This window comes from Ixodes scapularis, unplaced genomic scaffold (genome assembly GCF_016920785.2).
Source record: "Ixodes scapularis isolate PalLabHiFi unplaced genomic scaffold, ASM1692078v2 PGA_scaffold11__112_contigs__length_91849675, whole genome shotgun sequence".
NCBI classification, from domain to species: domain Eukaryota; kingdom Metazoa; phylum Arthropoda; class Arachnida; order Ixodida; family Ixodidae; genus Ixodes; species Ixodes scapularis.
The window spans coordinates 76269044-76286176 of record NW_024609837.1 but is presented as its reverse complement, the minus strand read 5'-3'; the positions used below and the strand labels follow the sequence as shown (position 1 = coordinate 76286176).

Genomic DNA, 17133 nt, shown 5'->3' with positions numbered 1-17133 from the left:
GATGTTGATCATTGGTACCGGTGGCCATCACCTACTTGTTACGCTTTGTCTGTTCCCGCTTCAGATTTTCAGTATCGACGTTGATCATCGCCTCTACCTTCTACCCAAGCAGCACACTTGCTTGGGCTAGCTGGGGCCAGGATTGGGCCTTGGCCGTAGTAGACTGGACCAGGACCGCCCAGGAAATTTAGTGAACTGCCAGCCTGGCGTCTCACCGTATTTCCCGGGCACCGGTATGCCACGGAACTGCCAGGGAAGGGATTTCCTTGGCGTTCCTTGTCATTTCTTGGTCCGAGCGGACCAGGGTAGACAGGCGGCCGCCTACATTGGCGCTTCAGTGTGTTCATTGGCCCCAGGATTTTACGGGACTGCCAGGGAAGTGATTTCCTTGGCGTTCCTTGTATTTTATTGGTCCGAGCCGACCAGGGTAGACAGGCGGCCGCCAACATTGAAGTCTTAGTGGCGCTTCAGCGTGTTTATTGGCCCCGGGATTCTACGTAACTACCAGGGAGGTGATTTCCTTGGCGTTCCTTGTATTGTCCTGGTCCGAGCCGACCAGGGAAGACAGGCGGCTACCAACGTTTAAGGATTTCGTGGCGCTTCACTGTATTCACTGGCCCCAGGATTATACGGAACTGCCGGGGAGTGGCTTCGGGTGCAGTCAAGGGGGGTGCGGGGGGGGGGGGGGGGGGGAGGGCGAGGCGGACCGCCCCGGGTGCAGCGCTCCGGGGCGTGTCGCTACGGGCCGGTGGGGGTGGGCGGCGGGGGGGGGGGGGGGCGCAGTGGGCGACGGGCGGAGGGGCGAGGGGGGGATGGAGGCGGGCGACGAGCAGGGGGGGGGGGGGGGAGGGGAGGGTGTCGCCGCGGGCCACCGTCTCGGGTGCCGCTCACTCTAGTGACGCCACTGTTTGGGTGTCGTTAATTTTTGCAAGATTCAGCGCGCTAAGCAACGACGGGCTTTTTGGCTGGAACTTGCTTTTCATCGCACCCTGAAGTGCTCGATACCGCCACTTTTACTTATATAACATCAACTTAAAATGTGTTCTTACGTTGCGCTTAAATTTGACTCTTGCGCTATTATCACATAGCCAGTGACATAGCTTCGTCCACGAGTATCTGCGCTTAGACCTTGGGCCAGGACCCGCTTCCTCCTTTTCTTTTCAAAAAATATCGCGTTTGTTGGCGTGACGCGATCGTCGGGCTTTATTGACACGGAACAAATTAACTAATCGCAACTCAGTCGGCGCTTCAAGAAAAATATTGTGAAAAACATGATGCTTAACTAAATCTGCACACCTTGCCGCGGCGTTGAACAGGCGTGTTCAATTTTCCGTTCGTTCAGACCCCGCGTTCTTTACAGACTGAAAAGAATGACCGGGCGCTTGAGTCAAATTGATCGTCCCAAACTTTAAATGAACAACAAAAATCAGTTTCACATGATTCGTAATTTGCAGCCTGGTGGTGCGTTTTATTCGCGAGAGCGAACTTGCCTCAGAAGCTTCAAGCAAAAAATGCTTACTAAAACCGATATGTGCTAAGCCTTTAGTTTTTCAAATGAAACGCGGCACGCGAAACTTCGCCACGAGAAAGGCTTAGATGTTGGCTGGTATTTCTGAGTTCAAGAAGAGGCAAGACTGCTCTCGCTGCACCTACGTCAAAACTTCGCAGTATAAGAAACTGATTTTTAGTATTTATTTAAAGTGGGAACGACCCATCTGACTCACCTGACACCGCCGACACACGTGGAATGCGGTCCGCACAGACCGCACCACAAAGTTACTAAAGCCTTGGCCACGCGTGGCGTAAAGCAAAGGTATGTGCAGGTGGCGCTAGTGATCAAGTGCATAAAAAATAAGTTTGTTCCACGGAAAATCGCATTTACGAATCAGCCATCGCATTAATGTCACTGATGCGTACAATGTAAGGAATCGGAACAAAGTAAGGGATACCGCGAATGTAATATTTATTTACATTTTTATTTTCATCTCAAAATTAATCAAGCCGGGTTTTAATCCGCGTTTGGATAGGTGCCACATGGACTCATGCTTATCAGAATTTGTAAATACGAAATAGGCTTAGCTTAAGCGGTCAAAACATAGATCTAACCTGCCCTCTATTACACAACAGAAAATATATGGCAATCATTTCATTGTTCTATGACTCTTTATTCTTTCTTTCATCATAAATGCGAGCGAAGGAGAGCTCTTGACGTGTCAACATCGACCTCACATTGCTTTCGCTCGCACTGAGTGTGAAACGAAGTGTAGGACATGTAGGGCACGTTTCGGCGGTGCACGAGGTTAGCGTAACTTCTGCAGGGCTCCAATTTTGTCAAAGCGGGGGTGAGCACGTGCAAATTAGAGGCAACACAAAGCCTCGTGGGCGCGCTCTTGTTCTTAGTTTACTGAATGCGCTGATCGCGTGCGCTGAAAACAGCCTGTAGCTATGGCTCCAGAGAAAAATTGGGGTTTGTTTTATGTTTATACAGCCTAGAATTTGGTCTACCTCAATGGCCGACGAGTCTCCCAGCTGTAGATTAAACATTTAGACAATGCAGTACAACGGATAGCGCGGGGTCTTAACGTGCATCACGCAGTAATGATACACGACAGCGCGCCGGTAGGATGTTCATCCAGATCGAAACGGGCAGGGGTGCGGATAGACCGATTTCACCATCTAGTTTGAGTACGCCGCCGCTGCCGCCATGCATCGTGGGAGCGGTAGTCTTTCTGCACGCGCTACAATTCTGCTGGAGGTCTGCGCGAGCAGAGCACGAGGTGGCATGAGCTGTCTCGTGAACTGGTGTCTGCTTCTATCATTTACAGTAATTTCGGCGTCACGCATGCGTGGAACGCTTGGTGGGATCGGTCTATTGAACCCAGGATCCCTGGGTTCTGTAGCACGAGCTTTCGCTCCTCGTGCTCCGAGCTGGTGTGCTCTAGCCCACTCGGCCGCCGATCCCGCTCCGGAGGGAAACATATGTCTTCTGTTTCGACACGCACAGCACGTTCGCAACTGGATTACACCGCTGTATGAACTGCGAGCTGTAGCGATTTGAAAGGTCCACGAAAAAAGAAAAAAGCCATACTCGGTGACAGGTTAAAAGTAAACGTTGAGGAGGGGGTCGGCTCCTCTTGAGCGTTCGCTCTGCAAAAGTGGAAAGAGATGGGAGGAGCTGCTTCATCTCAAAACCACCGAAAGTCGTGCTCAGCAAATCCCACACGAAGCACAAAATGCACGCCTCTTTAGATTTGTGTGTATGTTTATGAGGCAAAAAACGCAGTGCCTCTTCTTCTCTTTTGCCCATTTAGCGACGCAGCCACGAATATTTTCCAAGGGGGAGGGAGGGGGGGGGGGCGACCCTGAAAGCTTCTCCCTCCTCCCCTCTATCTACATCACTGGTGTATTGTCGGCTGTACGTGATCTTGAATTTCTCAAAACAACCCGTTTTACTGAGCCGCAAAACACGACGTGTAATTCAGACCAAACCCCCCCCCCCCCCCCAAAAAAAAAAAAAAAAAAAAACACGTACATTTTTTTAGCAAAAATAACAACTCAAAACAAACATCCAGTGAATGATTAAGCAATTACATGTCTTTACAAATGAGAAATCAAGTGTAATTCAGATAATGAACACCGTATGTTTGAAGGACGAGATGGACGTAAGTTGATGTAGATTTCAATCAGCACACAAAGGTTATCAAGCAGCGTATAACAGGAGAAGAAGCTGGAAAATTATGTCTGCTCGCCTTCGATTCACTTCAAAGTTCGTACAGAGCACGATAACTGCGGTAATGTCCACAGCAGTGACACCGGCCCCAAAAATATGACCTGTGATAGAGTGGCGTCGAAACCGAAACTATTACGTCGTATTCAGTCTTTGGCTTCGTGCTAATCCAAAGCCACAAAGCAGCTTCCGGATCCTTGTTCGCGCCGGAGCCGCCGGAGCGGAGACAAAGGCCTGTTTCTCGGAGTGCGTCGGTCGGTCCGAGTTTAGGTAAGTTTTGCCGATTTCATATTCATAATGCATGCTAGAAGAATATCCGAGATATGCTAGATCATCTTCCGAACAACGTAGCTCACGTTGCCACCGTAATGCGGATAATGTTTCACTTTTTTCTGCAATTTGACTCGAAAAAAGTGAAATCGTCTTAGCACTGACCGGCGGCGGCGGCGCCGCTATCTTGAGAATCTTGTGAATGCTCTGCGACAACGGAGCACTGCAGAGACGCTGATTAGATCGTTTCTAAAGTACGCGTTGCTATCAGTGAACTGCTCTGTGTTGTCAAACGCTTGAATACGGACGTTGGAACGAACGCCATGGGTGTGTTCGGGATGACTCGGGTGGTTTTGACTTTGGCGTGTCGTCTTGTCTAGCGACAGCGTTGAGTTGTGCCCAGTATTTTGAAACTCCCGGCCTGCGCGCACTTGGTTTTTGCGCCGCGTCCAGCGGGATGGCGCGGTTCGAATGGCGCTGGCGTGTGGCGCTGGCCGCGCTGGCGTTTGGCGGGTAGATAGGACAGGCTCATAGCTGGGCGTCGTCGTTGTGCTCGTGTACGGCGTGTGCCTCACGCCGGCCTGCGGTGCGTGGCGTTGGGTTTGAGGCGCGCGGGCCTAGAGTTTCTTAAAAGTGTTGACAGAGCCCAGTTAATCTCATCGTTCTTGTTGTTTTCTTCCTTGTTGCTTGTTTGTTATTTTAATAATCTTGCTCTGGTTGATTGCCTAGCAGTCGATTGTGCGCACGGGCCCCTGTATATATGTCTAGCCTTGCGAGCCACCCAGAGTACTACTGTCGCTAATAAAGATTATTATTGCTTGCCTTAGCGGCGTTTTAATTTACCCCGGCTACATTCGTGACTTGTGGAACTCGTGGGTGCACAAGTAGTTTACATGGCTGAGGAAAGAGGTTGAATGATTTGATTAAAATGCTCTGGTCTGGTATAGAACGTTCAGTGGTACAAAAGTTGCAATAGAAACACACACATCTGGCAGGCGCTCTCACATTTACTGCAGAGACACATACAAATCAAGGAGATGCAACTTTGAATGTGATGTCTCCTTACTTACTAAGACATATAAATACCTGAGGCTCTGGTAAAGTTGAAGGGAGTCTCTTAAAGCATTTGTGGAAAGACCCAAAGCTGGATACAATTTTAGTCTAAAAGCTGGTCCACACTTGCACCCGACTAGGACTGACTCCGACAAAACCAGTCTTTAAGCCTCTGGTGACAGCTTATGACCACGCCGTCCAGCAGTAATGGCAGTCGTAAGCGGCTTAAAACCCTGTTTTGTTAAACTCGGTCGTAGTCAGTTGCAACAGTGTGAACCAGCTTTAATGCCTCTTAGGCGCATGCGCAAACAGTAGCTTCAGGATAAACTTGCGCATTGCACTGCCCCAAAGGATTTCGATCACATCCCGGGTGTTTATTTTTGATCTGTATCCCTGCACTGCAGAACACGTCAAGAGGCTTGTTGATTGCTGTGCATGTACCTATCAAGCGAGCTGTGCTATTTTTAAGTGGTGTTTAATTTGTTTTTAGCTTTCTGGGATTTCTTAAGGTACCAGTAGGTATCTAAGCTCTACATGCACATTGTTCTTAACAGGCACTTCACCAGAACTTTGTATTGGGAGGGGGGGGGGGGCACCCAAGACAAAATGCTGTATGAGGGAGAGGAGGGCCCAGCAAAATGGACGATTTTGGGGGGGGGGGGAGGGGGGGGTGGATAGGGTAGGTAATAAAGCAAAGGTGAGGTAGGCTCCTACCCCCCTCCGGCTGCATGCCTGGTTCTTAATACAATTACGTCATGAAGAAGCTCATTTTCCTTGTTTGGTTGAGTTTAATGGTGCTGTCATCATGGTCTTTGCACTGTTGACAACAAGAGAAGCGTAATGTTGGCACTTGTTCTTTTGTTGATCTGTGAAGCAAGTTTTGGTTTCTTTTTTGTTCCAGAATGTCAGTCTGATTCTTATTCATGGCATTGCAGGAAGTCTGTATCATCAAGAAAAAACTGCAGGTGGCTGGAAGATGCCGATCAGCTGCCAGTCTGGATAGTAGCCATCAACTCAGCAAAGGCCTGCAGTCGAATCAGCCCCACCTGTTTCTCTGCTGCCATTCAAGACGGGATGCTTTGTGAAAGGTGAAACGGGGCCCATGCACCGCTTCCGCAGGGCCCTGCTGGTATTTATCTGACATTTTGTTTTCCTAAACAAATAACACCATTACAAACTGTAATATACCGAACAATTGCCCACTCTAAATTGGCGATGACCATGGAGAGCTAAGGGATAGGGTAGGTAATAAAGCAAAGGTGTACATGGTCGGGTGGTCCCTTGGTCTGACCACGGAATTACAAACAGCTGCCATTTGCAAAGCTAGTTGACTGTGCAAACACGTAAAAACAAACCGTCTGTTGTTTTTTTTTCTTTTTTTGATTACAAATTAACACCCTAAAGAATGGTTGCTTACGCATTTGCTTGTTTTTGTTATAAAGCCTTAAATTTATTCTTCCGAGTTAGAACAAAAACGCAACCCATCTTTTTTTGGGCACAACTTTCTTTGGCAATGAAGAGAAAGCTAGGGAGGGGGGAGGCAGGCAGTGCTAATGGCTCTGTGTTAGTGCACCAAATAGTTTTTTTTTTTTTTTTTGGTTTTGGTTTTAGTTAGAGTTTGGCGTGTCAACCACGCAGTTGCTTCAGTGCATGTTTTTGTACGAGGATTGCGGTTGAGGGACCTGAACCGCGGTCGCCGAGCATGCAGGCATATTCAGATCTATTTCTGAAGGCTAACCCGTTTTTAAACGTAAGCCAACACTTTGACTGAAACACTCGGACAGACTTGCAAGGTAGATTTCACCGGGGTCAATCTACTAGAATTTGTCTCTCAGCTGACGAAGATAGGCAGTGTCGAATCAGGAAAAGCTGCGAACTTCATGATAGTAGATAAGCGCCGGAAAAATACCTAGACAAAAATTTGACGTGAACACTGGCGTACCGGCAACTAACATTTATTAAAAACAAAATTTCTTATATAGCTGTGAAAAACGTCAGTCATGACTACAACTGGTGCAACCCTCTATCAAATTCATTCTTTTGCCGATAAGGTTATGGATCTGTCACTTGTACACCTGGTGCATTTGGCTTTAATCTTAAACGCCTGGTGTAGCTCTCTAGATTCTTTATCGGGGTATCTGGCCAAAAATTTGGTGTCCTTAAACGACTGGGAGCAAAAGCAGCGTCTGCAGTGTGTGGCCAGATTTCGTGATGGAAGTCGCTTGTGTGGCCACCTCGTGTTCGTGGGCGCGATCATTAATACATAGGCCTGTCTGACCTGTGTACACAGAACCATATGACATTGGGATTTCGTACACAACTTTGGTCGTGCATTCTGTGAATTTTTTGCAGTGTTTAGTTTTGCATTTGTCTTTTCCAAGGGCCGCTGCTGCAGCGACCACACACATCAGCTGCTGCCCTTGTTTCCCATCATTTAATGACACCAAATTTTTGGCCAGATACTCAGATAAAATGTCTAGAAAGCTACACGAGGTGTTTGAGATTATAGCCGAAGGCACGAATTGTACAAGTGACACATTCATAACCTTCTCAGCAAAAGAATATGAATTTCTTGATAGAGGTCTACATTGGTTGTAATCATGATTGACATTTTTCACAGCAATGTAACAGATTGATTTTTTCTTTCAATAATGTTAGTTGCGAGTGTGCCGGTGGCAACTTCTTGACCCTGTCTATTTTTTTGGCGCTAGTCAATGATCATGGACCTCCTGACCCAAATCGCCACATGAACAAATTTCATGAGTGCTGCCGCGTTTTGAGGTCAGTTATCTGTAAACTCTTCTGGTGCTGAAAAACTATTGTGCGGGAGGAATATACAGAAATAGAAGCATGCACACTCCACGACGCAAAGTCGCATTCCATTTGGATCGCATTCAGTTATGGCTGGCCCTAGGGGGTCGCTGGCACACCACAGCTCAGAATATGTGTAGCGAGGATTGCGCTGCAGAACCCAGGGGTCCTGAGCTCGGTCCTCACCTCTGCTCACACACAACAGTGCGCTTGCTTGCCAACCGGCATACGGAAATAACTAGGAGTCCCGGTTCCCACTGTCCCATTTGTCATACACGTTGCACACCACTTGCTTGGTTTGTTTTAAGATTTCTTGGTTGCCAAACTTCGTAAAAATCTTACATGTCAAACAAAGAGGCGATCTCACAGAGTGTACCTACAATACACCACACTGATGATGCCCAAAGATGCCATTTTAATTTTGCAGGGAGCTAGAAAACCTAGGGTGAATTTAAACCAAGAAAACACAAAATAGCTAAATAGGAAATGCTCAAGGTTTGGCACATCCTGGCTAATGTTATGCTAACATTCTAAAGTCAAAGCTAAACAGAACAATTTTACATATAGTATTTTAATTGGTTACGTTCCACCCAGCAAATTATTATGGTTGAACTATATTCAGCTATGCAGTGAAATGGTGTCCTTTGGCTCTCTAGCTTTAGCTCCATTGCCACAGAATGTTGTCCCGAAGTATATCACTTTCTAGCTCTTTTCGACTGCACCCCTCCTATTCCTCTCCTGCTTTGCTGTTCTACTCGTTCTATACCCATTCTGTCTGCCAGTCGTGGAGATAAACGCCCATGGGGACAGGGCGCTTGATGTCTCTTTCATATATTTTTTTAACTTGCTTAAAATAGAGGAATAGGCTTTAATACGTCCTTAGATGAGGTGATATGTTTCAAAAGTAGGGGTTAGAGCGCTTACTCTGCCACGGGTGCATGCTGTGTGTTTTTTGGTAGTTTTATAGTGTTGTGTGTTACTAGAATAAGTTGGGCTTTAGTATAGTTACAGCATATGTGTACAGTAATTCACGCAGTTGTTAATGATCATTAGTACCTAACTCAACCCTGTGCAGGGTGTCTATGAGCTGAAAAATTGGTATTGTTGAGGAATTCGGCAATTGGAAAAGTCTCAAGATTTTCAGCCTAATCAGTATCGATCAGGGAAGTTCAGCCTTCCTTTCTCTGAATGTAAGCAAAAGATTCGTGTGGTGTGGCACATGCACCTTCCTCCTACTCAGCAACTCGGCCGGCCTGCCAACGTAAATCTTTGCTGGAAACTAGAGTCTTGGTAGAATCCAGAGATGCAACTTCATCTCGAGATGTATTTACAAGGAAAACTTCTATACTCTCAATGAACTGCTGCTGCTTATGGCAGATTTGTGGAATGGCTTCATAGTGCGAGAGCTTGTCTCTATAGCTACCCTAGTTAGTTGCTCCTGAATAAACTTCTAGGGGATCTTTTCCGGGCTGTGAACATCATGGCAGTTGAGGTAGTTTCTGCTGGAAAAGGGAGGGGGGGGAGAGAGGGTATCCCTCAGCTTGACAGTCCATGGAAGCTTTGTCAGCCAGGATTTTGAATGTTGCGAGGACAATGACGGCTGCATTAGCTCATATTTTTTTTGCCAGAAGTTGTACGACCAACTGCCAGGATTGCAACATCCAACAGCATGAAACAAACCAGTTGGAGGCGCATTCCAGACACCATAACGTAGCCTCTGCTGCTGAGATGTTCTTATTGCAAGTATAATTTCCGATTCTGTTTCTTTTGTTTTTCAGTGGGAGCTCATGGAGGTGGCACGGTGCATGGAAGAACAGAGTGGCTGACAGTGAGCTGCCCAAGCAAGCTGCTGGCTCTTGTGACTGTCTCTGAAAGCCTCTGGATGTGCTAAATTGCAGACGTGCCTGGACATTTATAAATGGTAAACACAATCTAGACTACCTTTGAATTATGCCTTGGTCTAACGGATGCAGCTTGGATGTCGTGTTTGGCTGCTAGAATAGAACTGGATAGTGTTAAGTGGCACATGTCACCAAGTAAGCACACGCTGGGACGCTTATCCACAAACTCGGCTTCCCAGTCCACGAGCCACCAAAGAGATCCCGAGTCATCCATGATTTCATGTTTCATACGTATATGATGGTTTTACTACAACAGCTCATACTATTTGGCATTCTAAACTTTCCCATCACTAAGGATACATTTTTGTGGTGCCATCCGTGTTGGTTTTCAAAAGCTCTGGTATCTGGGCCTTGTTCTGTTAGCTTCCATGCGAACTGTGAATCGCTTGCCAGGGATGCTTTTGCCACTGCAGGCCAATTTCCTAGGCAAGGCATTTAACTATTTCTGGTTTCATACTTGGCTTCAATTGATTGTTGAGCCATTGACTTTCTCTTTCGACGCTGGCACTGCCAGCACAATAGTCCCATCACATACACATTCTTTTAGAAGATTCTTCACTTCAAGAGTAAAAGGAGTTTTTCACATTCCTTTAGAAGATTTGTCCCAATATAGGAATGTTGCTTGCTCCGACATCTCTAAACCACCTCTGTAGTGGTTTCTCGATGTCTTAATATGCCGTGCATCAGAATGTCTTTTGTCGCGCTTTTATGTCACACCGTTTCTTGAGTAGTTTACAAAGATCTTGTGGGCTCCAGTGACACAAACCTTTGTCTCCCTCTCCACATGCCTTATTATTTCAAGTTTTGTTGCAAATGTCAACTTTGCCCTCTAGACATTCACAGTCATAACAACTCTCACAGAATTCAGTGGTTTTTGTACTCTTTACTGGTTTCCGTTTTGAGCAAAATGTGCGAGTGCCGAAAGCACAAGCTCAGAGGAAGGGATCAAGAAGAAAGAAGGTGGAACCCGCACACGGTGTGGTTGTGGTGGAACGCGAAGCAAGGGCTTCGTGGGTTTGGGTGGTCGAACCTCGAGCAAGGCTTCGTCAAGACTGTTGGTGGGCCCCGAGCAAGTCTTAGACAATGTGCCTGTGCTTGTGAGTGAGCACTGTGTGGCGCTGCAAGCACCCAAGCCACCACCGACATCTTGGGACCATGATTGGACTCTCCTCCTCCTCCAAATGTATGGCACCTTTGATTTGGCTTCTGTTCCTTTTGTTATGCTTTCAAAGCTTTTGTGTTTTTCCTTCCGCGGTTATGAAGAGTGGAACGCTTGCAAGATATGTTCTGTTCCTTTATTTATTTCTTTTTTTTTACGACTGTGTGCACGTGCTGTGCACCTTTTCTTTACTTTTGAATTTCATTACTATTAAATAGTGTTCCGTAACGCCAGGCTCGACTCACTCTCAGTTCCTACCGCCTCTCAGGAAGTCCATCGCCTAGGTTTGGCCCTAGCACCTGGACAGCGGTCCAATTCAAATTACAAGTTTGTTTTTATGGGATCTTTTCCAATCGAACCTGTGACTAACTTGTGTCAGGTTCAAGTGCTGTAGTGGATGCCAGTTTGTCACAGGTTCGGTTGGAAAAGATGCCATAAACAAACCAACTTGTAATCTGAATTGGACCGCTGTCCAGGTGCTAGGGCCACACCTAGGTGATGGATTCCTTAGAGGCGGTAGGAATTGAGAGTGACTTGTACCTGGCATTTCGAAACACTATTTATTAGTAATGAAATTTAAAATTAAAGAAAAGGTGCACAGGACGCACAAACGGACGTAAAAAAATGAAAATAAAGGAAAAGAACATATCTTGGAAGCCTTTTGCTCTTCGTAGCAGCGGCAAGAAAATCACAAAAGCTTCGAAAGCGTAACAAAGAGGGAACAGAAGCCAAATCAAAGACGCCATACATTTCGTATGAGGAAAGTCGAATCATGGTCGCAAGATGTCGGTGGTGGTTCCAGTCCCTTGCGGCACCAGTCGGAGTCGAGAACTTGTGGTGGCTTGGGTGGTTATAGTGCCGAACAGCGCTCGCTCACAAGCACATGCACGTTGTCGAAGCTTGCTCAGGGCCCACCAACCATCTTGACAAAGCCTTGTTCGGGGTTCGACCTCCCACACCACTGAAGCCTTGCTTGTTGTTCCAACCACTGAAGCCTAGCTCTACGCAGCTTCCGCCTTCCTTCTTTTTTTCTTTTTCTTCTCTTCCGAGCTCGTGTTTTCGGCACTCGTGCATCTTACACAAAACGGAAGCTAACGATGAAAAAAAATCTTTCAATTCTGTGACAGCAACATGTAGGCCTATTTGTTGGTTGATTCTAATGTCAAATATCCATGATTGTCCACATTGGATATCATTTGCCTGCGGTGTGTTCTGCAGCCACAAACATCTGCCATGCCACCACTACGCATTAGTGTTCAGTGGAGAAGCCTGCTACGTGGCTTCAGAGCATGCAGTCATTAATTTCAACACTAGGGAATTTGACAGTGATGTCTCATGCAAATGGACACCTCCGTTCCTAACCAGAGGCGTCCATAATGTGAGCTGTGCATAGTAACAGGACAAAATGCAGGTATTTACCCGGTTGGTCCCCGAAAACGGTTTTTATATAGCAGAGTATCCATATTATTGAGACATGACTGTTTACCCACCCTGCCCGAGTCCTACTAGAGCGACAAAGAAAAACACCTGACACTGATATGCCTCAAGACTGGATAATACGCCAAAAAACGCAGACGAAATGAAGGAAGATCTGGGCAGGAGACGTCTTAACTTTTAACTGAATAGTTTACTTTGGTAAAAAAAATATATCTACTGATAGTAAGTGACACATGCTGTCAGAACACTGTAAACCTGATTCGCATGGTGTGATTTTACTTGTGAGTTTCCTGTTGTGACGTCACTCACTCAGCGAAATATAGGCATGGGGGAAGCTGCAGTGCCTGATGTCACAGGTGTAAATTTGCAAGCGAAATTGCGCCATGTGAAGTGGGCTGATGCGACGTCTGAACACACTCCCCCAGAAACGAGCGTCATTGGCTCTGCAGACCGTGGAATTCTTTGTCATGTGTTAGTAATGAGGGTGTGCTCACATGAGTTGTTATTCTAGGATTTCATCAAGAAGGCATTGTGAATTTTCCTGTTTGTTTTTGTCTTGTAGCAGCCCATGACACTAGTCTTTTTCTAAGTTGGACTTGCACTCACAATGGACACAGTGAATTGCTAGGTGACCTTCTGGATAAAATACCAGGGTAACAACTCTTGTCTGAGGTGCACCCTTAGTGTCATTGTCTGACAGAATTTCACTCTCTGTGGGACTAGTGGCACTGGTTTCTGAGGAAGTGCATTTTGACCTTACAGTGTTCTGCCAGCAGGTGTCAGTTTTTTATCTGTATAGATGCTTTTAGGGAGTCAGTTACTCGAGCTGCCACCAGTCGGCGTGCTTAACGGGCTGCCATAGCTGACCTTCATTTTGTCCCCGTTGCTTTGCATTGTGTGCTGCACCGGTCACCACCGGAGCTTTGTTTTTGTGTTCTTTTACGTCCCACGTTGAAGCCGAGTGTTTTCTTTAGGTCTTTGATATTTCAGGCTTTCATTTAATCATTTGATACCTATGTTTCATTATAGATGTTGTATTTTCTTATTTATAGAATGGAATCTGACAGCGAATGGATCAAGATACAAGATCATGGCCTAGGCTTCAGAGAACATGTAAGTTCATCACATTCTTTTGTTTTTGTCGCTAATAAAGGGCAGTCAACACCATTGCGACATATGAAAATTTCAACTGACGCAGTGAGGCTATCTCCAGATGCCCGTCGTTGGTTTGGCACGCAAATCCCCCAAATTTTTGGCAGTGAGGCTATCGCAGTCATGCTTCTCGGTGCATGTGCGCGCTTTTAGACATCGTTTCCATAGATAAAAGCCGAACCGCATCTAAGCGCTTTAGCGAGCGACGAGACGAGCGACAACGACGAGTCAGCAACGAAAGTTTCACACTGCCACCCGTCGCGGCGCTCGGCTTTTGGATTTCTAGAAAACCGCATGCAAGTGGTTTAGAGAGCAAGGAGCCAAGCGACTCGCTTCGCTTTCGCTCAATCAGTCGCGCGACGAGGCAAACCGCACGCAAGCGACCAAGACGATGAGCGACGTTTTCTAGAAATCCAAAAACCGAGCGATGCAACGGGCGACAGTAAGAAATCTTCGTCGCTGACTCATCATTGTCGCCGTTGCTCGTCTCGCCGCTCGCTTGAGCACTTACATGCAGTTCGGCTTTTACTTACGGAAACAATGTCTAAAGTTCGCACATGCAGCAAGAAGCACGACTGCGATAGCCTTACAGCGTCAGTTGAAATTTTTATGTGTCGCAATGGTATTGACTGCCCTTATTAGCGATAAAAACAAAATGTGATGAACTTAATGGTTTCTGAAGCCTAGGCCATAATCTTTTATCGTCGATCCATTCGCTGTCCGATTCCATTCTATAAATAAGAGAATACAAGAGCAATGTTCAAATGTAGATATCAAATGATTAAATGAAAGCCCGAAATATCAAAAGGACCTAAAGCAAACACACAATTTCAATGCAGAACGTAAAAGAACTCGAGAACAAAGCTCCGGTGGTGGCCGGTGCCGCACACAACGCGGAGCAACTGCGAGAAACTGAAGGTCGGCTATGGCGGCAGGATCACGTGACGTCAAGGTGGCAGCGGTGCACCCATGAAATGTTGCCTGAAAGGGTCTATATGTATTTCTGTTTTTTTATATGAACCATTCAGTTGAAGGTTATGCCGTGTCCTGTCCAGATCTTCCTTTGTTGTGTCTGTGTTTTTTGGCGTATTATTCAGTGATGAATAGCCAACTTGCCATCTTAAGCCCCAAGACCATGCAGCATGCATACAAAGATATCTTTTGGCATTCTTGCAATAACTTGTGCTTACTTCATGAGCCTCGAAAAATGGGAAGCCTGCCAAAGGTATCTTCGTGTGCATGCTGAATGTATTTAAGTCGTGTTGGGGTCGGTTGTTCCTCTTGGTTGCTTTAGTAGGACTTTCATCCCATTTTACATTGTAAGTTTATAATACATTTTCACAAGAATTCTTGCTCACATTCATTGTATTTATTGATTCAATATAATCAAATCAGACTGAATGTTTTTCTGATCTGATTTTCTTTTGTGTTGTTTTAATTACTAGGGAATTTGGTTTTTTGTGGGTTTATAGCTTCAGGGCTGTCAGTGGAAGTTGAGACCACTTTATATTGCTATTTTAGAGGTAGCAAGGTGTAAAGTTGGGCAAGTTGGTTGATGGCCATATTGAATGGGTTAAAACAGTGCAAAAAAGATGGACCAGTAAAAGGAAAGACACAGCGCTGTGTTTGTGATTAAACATGAGGAAGATGCATAGAAAGGGGGGACGGACAACAAAGTTGTCCGTCCGTCCGTCCCCCTCCTTTTTATGTATCTTCCTCATGTGTAGTTACTCTTACCAACACGCTTGTTTTGTACGTAACTGTGTCTGTGTGTTTCCTTTTACTGGTCCTTCGTCTTTTTAGAGGTAGGTAACATAAATACCAAAAAGTACTTCTATGCATTTAAAGAAAAGCAGATAGAAAACATTGTCTTTACAGTGAAGTTGTACTTATGGCTTGGTTTTACTATCAAGAGAAACAAGAAAATTCCCTTGCGGCAATTCAGTCTGCTTTCAAACGATCTGAGCAACCTTCCACAGTACTGTATGTTATATGTGGTGTTCACATTGAGGTGCTTTAACTGGCTTTTATTTTGCATTTACTGACAGTAGTATTCTACAAATGGAGGGAAATCATGCTTGTCACTGTCAAATTCTGTAGTTCCTGCGTTCTGTATTCTCCTGCAGTATGAAAGACCCAGTGGGAGCGCCTGGCCGAGGCAGTGACTGGTGGGGGCACTGTGTGTGCTCTGGGAGATCCCAATCTACCCAAGGGGGAACTCACGTAGTGCTCAGCTAAAGCGCAATGCACACTTATCAGTTTTCGGGTTGACGGTGGAGAGCAGTTAATTCACATTATGTCACAGCAACTAATTCTGAAATGGCTGTCCGAGAGAAACTGGCCCGAGTCAAGGCAATTATTTTCACTTTTAAATAGCATGGTTCATGCCATCCTTCTGATTAATGATTCCGCTCTTCAAGACATTTTATTTTTCAAATATGAGACTCAGGTGTAACGTTAATATTTGTGCCTGTTTTCAAATTTTACACCAGAAACAACTGATAACGAAAACAATAATGAGCATGCTTACTTCGAGCCTCCATGATCACATCTCTGGGCGCAATGCCGATAAAGCAAACTTTTAGTCTAAACCTAAACCAAAAACGGTTAACAAGTTCAGGACCAGTTCAGCCCCGAGTGAGCGTCCTTTCCTCGAGGCAGAACAGAATCTCGTGGAGCGCACATATAGCGCCCACGGCCATCACGGCCACGCGCTTTTAGTACGTCTTTTATATTGAAGGAGACTGAACATACCACCAAGACCTTTTGGGTGGCCTTTCTGCTGTGTTATAATTTAATTAGGAGCATGGTTCATGTAAAACATATTTACTAAACATGCATCACTGGTTATCTTATTCCTTCTCCAGGTGCTGCTATCCAGCTCTACGTCACAGCCATGAAGTGGCCATGGGGTGAACCATGGACAACTACTGTCTTAAGTACTCGAATCGGCAGAGCCACCTACTAGCTGTGAAGCCCAGTTGCCAGGCAGCAGATACTCGACCAGCAACCAGCCTTTGTCACTCTAGTGGGACACGAGAGCGACAAACAGAAACAAACGACAGCTACAAGCCTCCAACCCATTCAGCATGCCCGTGATGGTACCTTTGGCAGGCGTTTATTCGTTCGGTGCTCGTGAAATAAGCATGAGTGATTCTAAGCCTGTCAAAGATACCCTCGCGTGCATGATGCTTGTTTTTAAGCATAGCCTCCTTTATTCCACAAAGCCTCAAATCGCGAAAGACTCAGGTTTGAGACTTGTCGTCATTTGTTTCTGTTTGTCGCTGTAGTGGGACTCGGGGCATAAGCTAGCACCATGTACTGAACATGAAATAAAAAACCACTGTCTCAAACTTGACTTGATTTTGCAGCTTCATTTGCATGCCAACTGCACAATAAATACAGCAGCTCGCACATGTTTTCAACTTTCATTTTATTGTTTAAGTATTCTGAGAAAATTACTGGAGCAGCTCCATTAATCGTGGGTCACTAAATCCGGAACAAGGTAGCAACCAGTTTTTTTCTGCACACAGCACCAAAAATTGGAGATGTCTGACTATATCTTATGCCACAAAAACATCCTTTGAATGACAACATAGACTTCCTTGGGAGAAGTCTGTAAA

The 17133-nt window shown here is 45.8% G+C and overlaps 1 long non-coding RNA gene across 1 annotated transcript; it reads left to right on the top strand.

The window, feature by feature from the left end:
* The first annotated feature begins 3942 nt into the window (after positions 1 to 3942).
* Positions 3943 to 16650, top strand: LOC121835117. The gene is made up of 4 exons (XR_006077470.1): positions 3943 to 3997; positions 5986 to 6179; positions 9640 to 9782; positions 16378 to 16650. It is a non-coding gene; the product is annotated as an uncharacterized LOC121835117 (long non-coding RNA).
* Positions 16651 to 17133: the final 483 nt, after the last annotated feature.